This window comes from Rhinichthys klamathensis, unplaced genomic scaffold, assembly GCF_029890125.1.
Source record: "Rhinichthys klamathensis goyatoka isolate OS25496 unplaced genomic scaffold, OSU_Roscu_1.1 h1tg000387l_1, whole genome shotgun sequence".
Lineage (NCBI taxonomy): Eukaryota > Metazoa > Chordata > Actinopteri > Cypriniformes > Leuciscidae > Rhinichthys > Rhinichthys klamathensis.
In genome coordinates, this window is record NW_026606891.1 from 682,284 (window position 1) to 695,503 (window position 13,220).

General features: G+C 37.9%; 1 long non-coding RNA gene across 1 annotated transcript; it reads left to right on the forward strand.

The window, feature by feature from the left end:
• The first annotated feature begins 2,403 nt into the window (after positions 1-2,403).
• On the forward strand, positions 2,404-5,806 carry LOC130069871 (uncharacterized). Its single transcript, XR_008803808.1, has 3 exons — positions 2,404-2,538; positions 3,900-4,064; positions 5,727-5,806. It is a non-coding gene; the product is annotated as an uncharacterized LOC130069871 (long non-coding RNA).
• The last annotated feature ends 7,414 nt before the right edge of the window (positions 5,807-13,220 follow it).

The following is a 13,220-nucleotide window of genomic DNA, read 5'->3' on the forward strand; positions in this document are numbered from 1 at the left end:
AAAAAGACACCAAAAGGAAATGCAAATGATCTTGAAAGTGCATTATGTGTTTTTGAATTGCTTCAAAGCACAGCCAATAAGTGCATGCAAACTACGAGCTGTGGCAAAACACCTCACATTTAGTATTATAAAGATTAAGGGATTGTTCGCACCCATCATGTTATCTTAGTTTTTGTTTTGAAAAGGGAAATGGTTTCACAGCTAAGGCTGGATTCATAGCAGTCCAGATTACCGGCTTGAAATATAAACAAAAAATTTCTTTTAAGTATTACTACAGTGTCCAACTGTTTGTGTTGAATACGTCTTAGTACAATTCAGTTTTCAGATAAAACACTGCTTCTTCAAGGTACACACACTCTTGGCGGCACTAATCTTTAGCACCTGCCTTGGCACCATCAACTGAAACAACTTGACCCCAGAACTGGCACAGGCACAGTCAATAAGTATAAGTGGCACCTCTATGGGGCCAAACAAGCCACTAATTGAACAGCACCTCTGCGAAATGAAATACCTAAATTGGTATGATTTAAAAAAATAACAGAAATATTTTGGTCTGGAGTTGGACACATGGGATCTAAAGCAATGCAGCATTTACTGCTGCACTAAACACAAACAGAATCTATCTGAAAACACAGAGAAGTTTCCTGATGATGGGTATGTGGGTTATGAATGGCTCCTATAACCTCCAATGGTTCCTATAATGATAGTGCCCATGCTGTTCCTGGTAGTTGGTAGTGTTCCTGGTAGTGACAACAAACACTAACAAACTGTTTTTTTTTTTATATGCATTAAAAAAGATTATGTGTGTTTTAGTAAGTGGCAATTTACTAAATATTTCTTTACCTCCAAAATGTAAGAAATCAAACATTTTTACCAAATGAAAAAAAAAGAAACAAAACATTAAACTAGAAGATTAGGGTCAAAAATACAACTAAAAGTCACATTTATTAAAGTTTTCTCTCAATAAACCTCAATGTGAGTTGTGCACAATTCAGAAATATTGGAGAATTGATTTCGGGATTTTTAAATCCAATTCCTAGATTTGATTTCTACGGAGCCCCGCACAAGACCAGTCCGTTCTCATCCCAAGGCATCATCTAACTGATTGCCGACGCACATGGTAGCCCTTAAGCGTCAATATGAGACGCGCCTCCTAGTGGTCTAACCCTAACCCTACCCCAGACCTAAACCTACCCATAACGGAAGCGTCATCTAACTGACGCTAAAGGGTGCCATGTGCGTCGGATTTAGACGCATGGTCAAAAGCGTCAGGCCCAAGGATGAGCGTCTCACATTGACGCTTAAGGGGTACCATGTGTGTCGGCATGTTGATGCATGGTCAAAAGTGTCAGTTAGATGACGCCTTGGGATGAGAATGTGTTGCAGCGACATGCAAGATGCAACATTTTTGTGCTCAAATTGTGTGCATGATTTACTAATTTGTTCGCTCTATTTATAAATCGTGTGCACGATATAGCAAATCAAGGGAACGGAATAGTAAATCGCATGATTTATAAATCGAGGGAACGAAATAGTAAATAATGTGCACGATTTAGCCATTACCATTTGTTTCCTGCATGTCATGTGCGGGGATCCGTAGATTTCAGGAAGGCCTAACAAACAGAATACAAAATAAACGAAATAGGCTACATGTAATTTTTAACTAGAAAATGGAGGTCAGTCAAAATGGATTGACAAAGCCTTATCTATTTAAAGGGGTTGTATATCCCCTTGTCATTATCGTTAGAAAGTTTCGTTAGAAGCTGTGTTCACACATTGGCAATACAAAAAACAATTAATATATGAAAATTCTTAAAGCCCCTTCAATGTAATTTGACATTTGTACATAATTTTTCTTATACTAATTTACATTGAACACATTTACAGACCAAGTTGGAAGAAGCAGACTTCCCATTCAAATTGTAATTCAGCTTTCTGGGGGTGGTCCAATTCAGTTCACATTCAAACTCAGGTATATTGAAAGGGAGCCGATTCTTCACTTCTGAATTGTGCAAAATCCTGCAATATGCTTATTTAGTTGGATTTGTGTAGTTCACTCACTCTCTCTCACACACACACACACACACACACACACAGACAGTTTCAAGAAACATCATCATCTCTGCTTTTATCAAAAGGTTTCTGTGGCGATTCTCAACGGTACACTGTTTATAAGTTAAGCGGATCACTCAAACACTGATATTTGTTTCCTTATGTGGGTGGCATTTCAGAGGGTCGTATCAATACTGATCTTAAAGACAAGCAACCATTTAAAAGATTAGCTGAGAAAGAGACCTCAGAATAACCCCTGCTATTGAATGAAAATAAACACTATGAGATGGTGTGGATGGCGAGACAGCATCTCATTTGCAGCATGTTTAATTTGTCTAGGTGTGATGGAGAGGAGAAGAACTGGGCTGTTGGAAAAAGTATCGAAGGAGGAACGTAATTTTAGAGGCTAATGATCTTTGCCTTTACAAATGGGCGGGAGAGAGAGCGCTGAGTGAAACTGGATACACCTAGAATCACCCTTGAAAGGTACAACAGTCTTTGTCCCCCCCCCCCCCCCCCCAAAAAAAAAGACAAGATGGCAGTCAGCAGGGGCCATTTCTCCGACATGGCCATAGGCACTCATGTTGTCATGACAGTGCTTGCAGAGAACACTGGGATTTATTCTAGATCTATGGTATAGAAGCCACCATACTGATCTAACTAGTAGGCATAACACTTTTGACAATGCAATCTGTATGAAATTCTTTGAGGGAGTGTCACAAATCTATAATAATGCTGTCAATTTAAACACCTTACATTTACTCGTCAACAATCAGTAAAAAATATTATTAGCTGTGGCATTGTAATAATTGATGCCAAAAGATTTCCTCTCGGCAGAGGCGCAGCTACGATTCATCAGTTTTCTTATCACGTCTGGCTAGTTTGGTGGGTGCGTGTGTTTTAAAACATAGTCTGTTTCTTTCCCAACTTGAGGCAAATTGTGTTTTAACACATCAGGGAGTTGTCACAGGGTAAATGCTATGTGCATATTCTAATGTGCACATTTCCTCCTCACATTCTTTTTGTAGTATTCAACTCATGTCAGTCACTGTGGCTTTTTACCGAGGAGATGCTGAGCAGTGGTTTCCATCACCATGGAAACTTTGCATGCTCTGTGCCATGAGAAAATCCATTTAAGGTTCAGATTAATTGAAAAAATGTCCGTGAGTGTTTGATGAATGCCATGCACCCTGGCGAAAACCACAGCGCTAGCACTGATAGTACATCACTGTTAGAAGCAGCTTACATGTTTTGTCTTCCTGTTTGATCTCATTTAAAAAGAACATCACATCTTTCCACTTTCATATTTAAAACAAGAAAGTAAACCTTTATGTTGGCTTGACAAAGCCTTGCCTGAAAGTTTGAAAGTTTTATAAGCAACCTCTATGCAGTAACCTTTTCCTCTGGGATATCAGTCAATAGTCAATTACATGTAACTAACCCAAAACCAAACCAAACCAAACCCTAATCCTAACCATAAGTACATGTAGTAATTTAATATTAGTAATATTATAATAAATGTATAATTACATACAGTGTAACAAAGACGCCTTAAAATAAAGTGTAACCAAAATCACAATTGGCCCCTATTTCTGTATAGTTTCATAACATGGATTTTTGGCTCTGGGATGCTTATGAGTTCGTATCAGACCTGTGTTTTCATCTGCATGCCTGGACAGGTACGGACCACCACAAAGAAAGAGTGGTATCAAGTGTGCTGCTTACTTATTAGAGCTTTGTTTTTGGCACTCTTTCCAAGAGGGGTGCAGTTTCACCAGAGACACTATCTCTGACCCCCGACAACCACATTCTCCGCTATGGTTAACCTCTAGTCTATCTTCTCACAGGATGTGCTGTGCTCCAGAAGCACGAATCTGACCAGTTGCCCCCGCCTGCTGACAACCTCGTGGGTTTCCTTAGTAACCAGTGACCCCACTAATGATCCTTATCAGCGGTTGCCACGGATACCAATAGCCCCCACAGCCAACTGTCCTCCAAAGCACATATTAGAGGTGAGCTCTCACGACCTCAGTTTTTACCTCGACAGCATTTAGAGTCCACACCCCTTCTCTAAAAGAGGGAGACAAACACTCTTTAAAGTAATCCACTCACTTAAATGTGTCATAGTATCGAGCTAGAATTAAACAAAATAATCAAACTGTGATTATATTTCGATTTATTCAGAAAAAGAAAAAAAAAGTGTAAGGTTTCAGTATAAATCCAACTTTTGGTCCTGCAGACTTTTAGAAAATCTCTCTTAAAACACACTTCTCACACTCTCACTAGTTTCATTAAAGATGTCCAAATATACATACATTAAATGATAATTCTGTCATTTTATTTTTCATTTTTTATCTTCTGAAAGTATTGAAAATGTCCAGCACAACTCAAAAGTTGTAATAATGTGATGAAAATTAAATTTTTTGGAAAATAATGACAGGCTCCTTTAAATTGCTAATTTCACATGTATCCTAAATACACATAATTAAATATTTTTGCACAACTACAGGTTTCCTTGAAATTATATACAAAAAAATATTTAAGTGATATATACATTTATTCCTCTTGATAAATAGCTTTCAATAAAACTTAAGTGAAGCAAAATTGTTCAGTGTGTGGGACAGTTGTAATTTGTGAAACACAAATAATTTTCAGACAAAAAATATTGAAATGCTTTATAACGTTATTTTAAAAATGAATTTTTTTTTTATGATTGATGTTCATAGACTATGGACATGGTTTAGATTAATCCAGGATTAGACCTTAGTTCAATTAGAATAATTACGTAGCTTTTATAAGCGTGTCTTAGAAAAAAGAAACATTACTAATGTCCATCTTGAGACAAAACAATGACACTGACATGTTTTAAGATATGTCAGTGCAAGTTGCTTTCAGTTAAAACATCTCAAACATGAATTTTAGTCTGGGACGAGCTTAAGCCTCGTCTTTGAAACCGGGGGTATGGCAGTTAAATGAATGAAATATAAAATATAAACATACAATTTTGCAATAATAAATGTTAATGCATGAAAAAAAAAATAGTTTTAATGTATCATTTATATACCAAGATTAAAAAAGATATCTATCAAAGACATCAAATTGAAATCATTCCATGATTTCAGGCGGAACTGAGATGACGGCTGAACTTCTGACCTTGAGGCCTGTGGTTTGATCCCCCCCCCCCCCAGGAGATGCTTACATGCATTCACAAACAAGACAAACAAAACGCACATCTGTACTCACGCTGAAGCTAAAAGACTATGTTTGCACACTGGATAATTACCTTCACAAAAGACAAGCCCTCCTCGCATCAACAAACACACAACCTTTTCCTTTCCTGTAGGGATTTGGCAGCTCTGTCGAGTTCATTTCGCGTAAGCCACGCAGGGCATCCCCTGACATCTAAGATATCTACCCATCGGCACAATGACATGGGTGGGTGTCTGCTGAATGAGCGCCCTGCAAACCCCGGGCCTCTACCTATGTGCTTTATTGTGACTTTTAAAGACAAGCTCTCTTTGATGTTTATGAGGAAAAGTGAGACAAGCATTAGGTAGCAACCCTGAGGCCTGACACTAAATCTTTACATGAGGCAATGACTCCACACAGAACAATGGCTCTTTACATTCATTATTAGAAGCCATCAGTCACTTGTTTACATTGTGTTTCTGCAGGTGAAACACGGTTTGTTGGGGATCTTTGTCAGAGGAGGGGAAACAAAGACGATAACAAGGAGTGGGATCAGGTGAATAATGTGTGTGTGTGTGTGTGTGTGTGTGTGTGTGTGTGTGTGTGTGTGTGTGTGTGTGTGTGTGTGTGTGTGTATGATGATACATGTGTTCTGTGGCCACACCCAAACACTTTAAAACATCCAAATGATCCTTACTGTCACTATTATTTTTATTTCTTTTTGTCGAAAAGTAAATGCCCCTGCATCCTTTGACGTCACATGAAGGGTTCTGACTTTATAAACATGTCAGGGAGTCTTGAAAACCTGTCAAGTTGAGGTATTAAACGACACCTGAGAGGATATAATTACTCTAAAGGTGCTAATGGGGTTTATTCTTGTGGAGAAAAACACGACAGTGGACGAAAGAATGGGTGGTGTCTTTTGCTCAGAGCAGCTTTGTTGTCGTGAAGGTGTTCATAATGGAAAAGAGACGGAATAACAGGTGTGTACACCATGTCCGTGACAATCCTTCATCCGCCAAAACAGGGGCTTTTCATCCGTATCTATGCGCGGAACAAAAAGGTCCGCTCCCTCCCAGACTGTTTGTTTTTCCTCTATAATTTGCACTGTTGGCTCAAGTCAAAAGGTGTTTTCACTAGAGAGGCAAGGAGGCAAATCTCTCTTTAAAGTGATGAAAACAGTTTACATCCAATTGTCACCAAACTTGGTGAATGAATCCAAAGTTTATTTGTAGTAGCAAATGGAGGGCGATTCCCAGGACGGAGCGGGGGAGGTCTTCCAGAGAAAAAGGTCCAAGATAGCCAAATATTATGACTGACTGCCTCCTAAATCCCAAGCCTAATTCTAAACAGATGGATATCACAGATGCATGGTATATTCGAACTGTTTCCTCTTCTCTTGTATGATCCTGACACGCATTGTTGCTAAACACGTCCTTGAGATGACTACCAGAACTGATAAAACGAGTTGTTTGCCATATTCAAGCATGTTCGAGACAATAGATTTCATTCACCCGCATTATGTCGTCTGTTATGAAACAGCTTGGCCTCGGAAATCAGATATTGTTGTTATCTTACTTTCCTTTTCCTCTTATTGTGATCACTACATTGGACTGATTCAACTTTTGACTTTGTGTCATTATTCTGCACACTGCTCAGATCTGATTGTTGTATAAACAAGAAGGCAAAAGAGCTGTATGTATAATAAGCAACACAGCCTGAAGTTAAATGAAACATCATTGATTGAAAGCAAGGAGACTTTCTGGTATGGTATCTATAAACAATCTCCTCCAAGACAGACCGGTACACTGTAAAAAAAAACAATTGCTGATTTACATTTTTTAAAGTACAATCATTTTTTACAGTGAGAGAGTTGATGAGAGAAAAGATCATACAACATGTTGAGGACTGCAGACACGAAAATGATTGGTTTATCATAAAATGATTATTATCAATACAAACAAACTATTTATTTTTCACTGGATAACAATCATCAGGCCATCATTTGAGTACTTCTGTGACTGTAAAAAACATTAAGAAAGTCTGAAAATCATCTAAACAAGTTATTGAAAGTAAAAAAAATTCTTAAAAACTGTTAAAATATAATAATAATAGTTTTTTTTTTTTTATAATTATTACTTTATATTTATATATATAATAGCTCAAAGCTGGTATATTACATACGCATAAACACACATATACACACACACACACACACACACATATTCAATTATTATTGGTATTTTGTTGCCTGTGTTAGTTTGTTTGTTTTACCAGTATGTACTTCCACATTTCAACAGTGTCATTAAGTCATGACAAACGTCTGGAAAGCTGCATGCTGCTCTGAGCCCTTTCCTCTGTTTAGAAAGAAAAACTCCTGTCCTCGGTAATGAGAGGGCTAATTCATCATGTGTCAGTGAACTGGTTCCTCACCACAAGGTGCAGGTAAGGAATGTGGGAGAGAACGCTCTCTCTCTCCGTCTTATCTCTCTTTTAGCACGTCTTCATTTCTGTTGAGTGCTACATGATAACCTAAACTTTGCCCAAAGTTTGTACACATTCCAAAGAGCTTTTTTGAGCACCATGACACCTCTATTGTACACAATCAGCAAAATAGGCGGTCAAATGTCAAACTGTTCTGATGGGATGTTTTGTAAATACTGTGCGATAATGACTTTAAATACTCGCAGACAACACTTTTACAAGGGGGTACTTTTTACGTGCAACGAGAGGCTTTCTGCAGACACCCGGGGGCTAAACTTGTCACAGAGGAGTAATAAGTCTCTTAGTTCAGCCTTGGCACTTGACAATGTTGCTGCTGCATTGAATTACAAACAGCCCATGGACAAGTCCATCTCCTCTTCAGGGATATTTAATCTGGTGATAAATTGTTTTGGAATTTGAGGCCTCATTGAACAGGCAGTTTTTTTTTTTGTTCCCAGGCAGGTTCGTCTCCTTGTCTGCCCCGGTGGAGTATGCTGATATGACAGTTTGCTCATCTTTCAACTTTTAACCCATTTAAAACAACAAAGCAGGGACTGAAATGAATTAATCTGGGTTCATAATTGAACGCAATGAGACACCACCCAAAAGCCTGCAAGAAAGAACTAAATGTGAAGGCTGTTGTGACAGTTTGCACCAAATGCAGCAAAAACAAAATATCGACAGAGGGGGAGTAAAGGCAAAACAGTTCCAGTAGCTCCGGTATATCTATTGTGTGAAGGTAAAGAACTATGGTTTCAAATGTACTATACAGTTATCTAAAACGATAATATATTAAGGTCCTGATTCTGGAAGCTCATTGGTCAATTCAGCATTCCAGCCATGTCATATTCCACAACACTGTAACAGTTTTTACCTGTTTACCATTTTTCCCAATTTGAATCTGTTAATTTTAATGAAAATGTTAAAATAACATTTTAATGAACATTTATGTCCTTATGTGCTTTCAAATCGATTAATCACAATTAATCACATCTAACATAAGTTTTTGTTCACATATCTGTGTATGTGTGTGTGTGTGTGTTTATATACACACACACACACACACATATATATATATGCATATACAGTATATACATATGTGTGTATAGATTATACACTCACACATATATATATAAATATAATAATACACACATATTATGTAAACAAAAACTTTTATGTTAGATGAGATTAATCGCATTTATTTTATAATGGTGTTGTTAGGCACGAAGCACAGCAGACTGTATTGCTTAAATATATGCTGCAGAGTGAAATCTACCAAATGAAATATTTTCATGTAAATATAGGGTCAAAGATGATAACATCACTATACTCACTACAAAGCTGAAGAAAAGCATTAAAATGTCACTCAGATTTGCTCTAAACACAGATGGAATAGAGGAGTGATGCAGAGAGGAATTCATTAGGCGTGAATGGAGGGAAGGTCCTGTGGTTAAAGGTTTTTAATTGTAAAGGAACGGATATGGGCTATCTGCCAAATGTTAACTATGCTTGCATTACAATGGCAGCAGTTTATTGATAATACTGATCTATAATAATTTTATACATTTTCAATTTAATAATATAAAAAATATTTTTAAATATAAAGGGGTAGTTAATTCAAAACCGAAAATCCCTTCATCATTTACTCACTTTCAAGCCGTTTCAAACCTGTATGACATTCTTTAAAAGACAAAAGAAGATATTTTTAAAAGTTCTTGGTGGGTTATTAAAATGTAACATTGGGGTCTATGTGGCTTTGGTGACAAAATTTTATTTTCAATTTTATATGAACAATGACTTTAGTAAAACAATGCTGTAATTTGTTCAAAAGAACAGAAATGTATTTTAGAATAACACCAGTGAGATTTTTTTTTAATTAAATAAACAAGATTGAAGATTTAATTTGTAAATGCACATTGCTTTATGGAGAAAGACTGCTGATGGTTCATATTTACAGCAGTTTAACAGTTTGCAACTGAGAATCCTGTTTAAACGCTACACTTGAGGGTCACAGTTTAATGACAGCAATGGAAAGCATATGATATAAAATCCTCTTTAAATGACTGCCGCACATTTTATCTCATTATTGGAGAGGCATCTAAAGACCTTGGCTAATTTACAGTGTGGCTTCTGGTGTATTTTATAATTTGTTATTGGACAAATTGGTAGTCCTTTGTCCTCATTGGCTGCGTGTCAAAGTTGTAGCTCCTTGGTTGTGTGGATGAGTAATTCTTTGAGTTTGAAAACAGATGTCAAAACACTAACAATGGCATGACACAGTTTGCTATCCTTTTAAGCCAGCCTGACTGCTTGCACTGAAAGCATTTGGCAAACTTTGCGAAGAGCAGGCACAGGAGAGAGGATGCTGTGCTTTTACAAGCCTACTTTAGCGGCTTTCGAAATACTTGGCATTTACACTGGCATTTAGACTTATATATTTATTTCGCTCTTGTGCAATAACATTCTGTGCAGGATGCAAATTTTGTTAGTTCTTGCGAAGCCATGACATTTTAAAATGTGAAATAAATTGATATGGTCCAATTAAATTGTAACTGTTAAAGGAAATATCCAGCCTTCACCGGTGCCCAAATTGCTCTGTGCTTTGCATTTCTATTTAATTACGGTAGCAAGAGTGTTAGGCGATAACAGTGAGATCTCTCTCATGCCTCTTTGTAACGCTTTGAACATTGAAATTGTGTCTGGGGGAAGACGATGCCTCTAAAAAGCCTCATACTGCTGAGCAGAAAAGCACGCCGGGGCCACCTGGAACGCGAGAGTTCAGGCAAGTGACCGCAGAATGTATTCCATGTCGTGTTATGGATCTCAAACACCCGGCTACAAAAAAAGAAAAGAAAAGAACACTAAATTGCCAGAAAGTAGAGAGATTTCATACATTCAGAGAGTTTGGAGGTGACCTTGCTTATTTGGCACATGTGTGTACCTGCCTGCACTCACAGACATGCTGACAGAAGGAATAAGACTCGGAGGGAAAAGAAGCGAACCCTCAGACAAACAGCGGCGGCGCTTTTCAGAATAGCAATGAAGCATCCAGAAAGTGAGTTCCGCCCAACCGTTCCTTTCCCCTTCGAGACAGGAACCCAGATTCGGAGAGAAATACAGCCCCTAATGTGTGTCACATCATTTCTTTGACACGCAGGTGGATATGATAAAAAAAAAGAAAACTCTTTTGTAAGTGTCAGGGTTCATAATAGCCTGCAGTGGATGCTTTAGATGAAAGATTTGGCTGAATAGGAGTGGCGTTTGAAGAGGATGCTCTTAAAAGGAAAGCCTACAGGGGAATATGTACAGATCTCTTACTAATACCTGTTACCTTTGGGAGAGGGGTTGAAGAGAGGATAGAGAATGAAGGGAGACACACGAGCATTCATCGGAGAATTGACACACATTTCACCTGCAGGAATTGTCACTCTGTCTAATGCACCGTCTCTCCTGCTCAAAAATACAAGAGATTCACTTGCAACTATCTGGCGAGGCTTTCAGAAGCCGGAAAAGCAAGAGATTTGATGTCTGGTGTTAAGAGGCCGGCAGTGCTTCCAAATTAGCAGGGATGTGCTAATTTTTCAGGAAAAAAATAATTTACAACAGTCTCATTATACTTATCCTTGTCATTCAATGCTGTATGGATTTCGTTCATCTGTTGAACACAAAATACTACGTTTTGAAAATTGCCTCAATGGGGGTCCAAAACAACACTGCGGATTCCACTGACTTTTGTACAAAAAATATACATATTTTTAAAAAAATATCTTATTTTGTGTTACACAGAACAAAGAAAGTCATACAGGTTTGATTAAACGGGGATGACAGAACTATGCCTTTAAGTTAAGCAAAATGTAGCACTTCAAAAAAAATATCATGGTAAGCAAATGCATGCCATCGAGTCAAATAACAAAAGTCAAAGAAAGTTCTGAGAGAAAGCTGCAGCAAATCATCAACAAACAAATTAGATTTCACGCAGAAAAAAAAACATGCCCTTTATCTATGTATGCTTTCAGAGTGTAGTTAAAAACAAACACACAATGTGTAATCAAAAGCATCTAACTTTGTGCCAGAAGTCACAACGATCTTTATTATTAACATCATTCCACCAACCACCTGAAACACATACCATGTGTTTTCCAAAGTTTAAAATTGAAGCCTAACAATAAAATGCAAGTCAATTAAACAAGTCTGCCTGCCGCAGCTGATATAAACAAGGCAAATGTTTTGTCTTTCTGTAATTACCAGATGTTTATGATACCTGCTGTAGTTGTCTTGTGTCAAATTCATAATCAAATATTGCTGGCACAGTAATATTTAGAAAACAGCTTGACACCTTTTGATTCGTCTTGAAGATAATGGTTGTGATTAATTGCCGTTCTATCTTTTTTCCCCCCCTGCTTCTTTTCCTTTGTTGTTTTGATAGTCTCAGACAGCTGTCCCGATACAATGGGGAATTATTACTTCATTTGTAAAACGCTGTGAGGGTTTGTCATTGGTGGAGTGATACATAACACCTTGTGTTACAGGCTGTTGTAAAGTGTGTCCCCATTAGGGCAAAATGGCCTCTGTGGAAGAATTACACCTTCCTTACACCTGCTGCCAAGACTTTTATTTTGCTTACGACAGACAACATCCTGGTTATGAGTACCATGAATATTTGGGCTCTATCTTACTTTGTTCCCATCAAAACATCATGAGCACTCCCATGCACCTCGGAGAGCTATGGAGAATTAAGAACATCAGCTCAAAGAGACAGACAGACAGGGTGAGAGAGAAAGAAGAAGAAGAAGAAGAAAAAAAGAGGGGAAAAAAATTACAGTCTGAGGTGATGCAAATGATATCCTTAGTGTCTCTTCCCCAAAGCTCCTACCAGCACACTGACAGCTGATGCCAGGATTAAACAAAAAGATCAGGAACTTATGACTAATAGCTCAAAGCAATCATCTCTCATTATTTCAATTACATGGGTAAATGCATGCAATCATGGATCAAATTGCTGCTCTAGAGGGTCCTTTCAGCCACACGTCTGTTAGCAACAACAACAAAAAAAAAAGACAAAACGTGCAAATATTTGCATTTATTTGCCTTATAAAAATACATCTTTGTTTGAAAAGTAGAACCATTCTGCACCTGCAGTTTGCGCATTTTAAATAATACGAAAAGCACAACATTGTGAAGCTAGGCGGCCAGCAAGGAATTTTTTCGCACCACTGCTGTCTTAAGTGGAGAATTCGTAAAAGCTGCCCAAACTGCCCCTGCATGTGGCTTTGAATGTATCAGGGCTGGGTGATTCTGGGGTCCTCGCAAAGCTCCTGATTGATGACTCAGTGACTGAGAGAAAATTGTCTCCTATGCATAATTCATGAGGCTATCTATTTGCCCTTAAAGTAGCTGACAGGAAAGTTTCAGACTGTCTGCTCACAATCAACTTTCAAATCACTTATAAGCGGAATATCAAAAATAGACGAGTGAGGCCAGGAACGGGGGTTAGG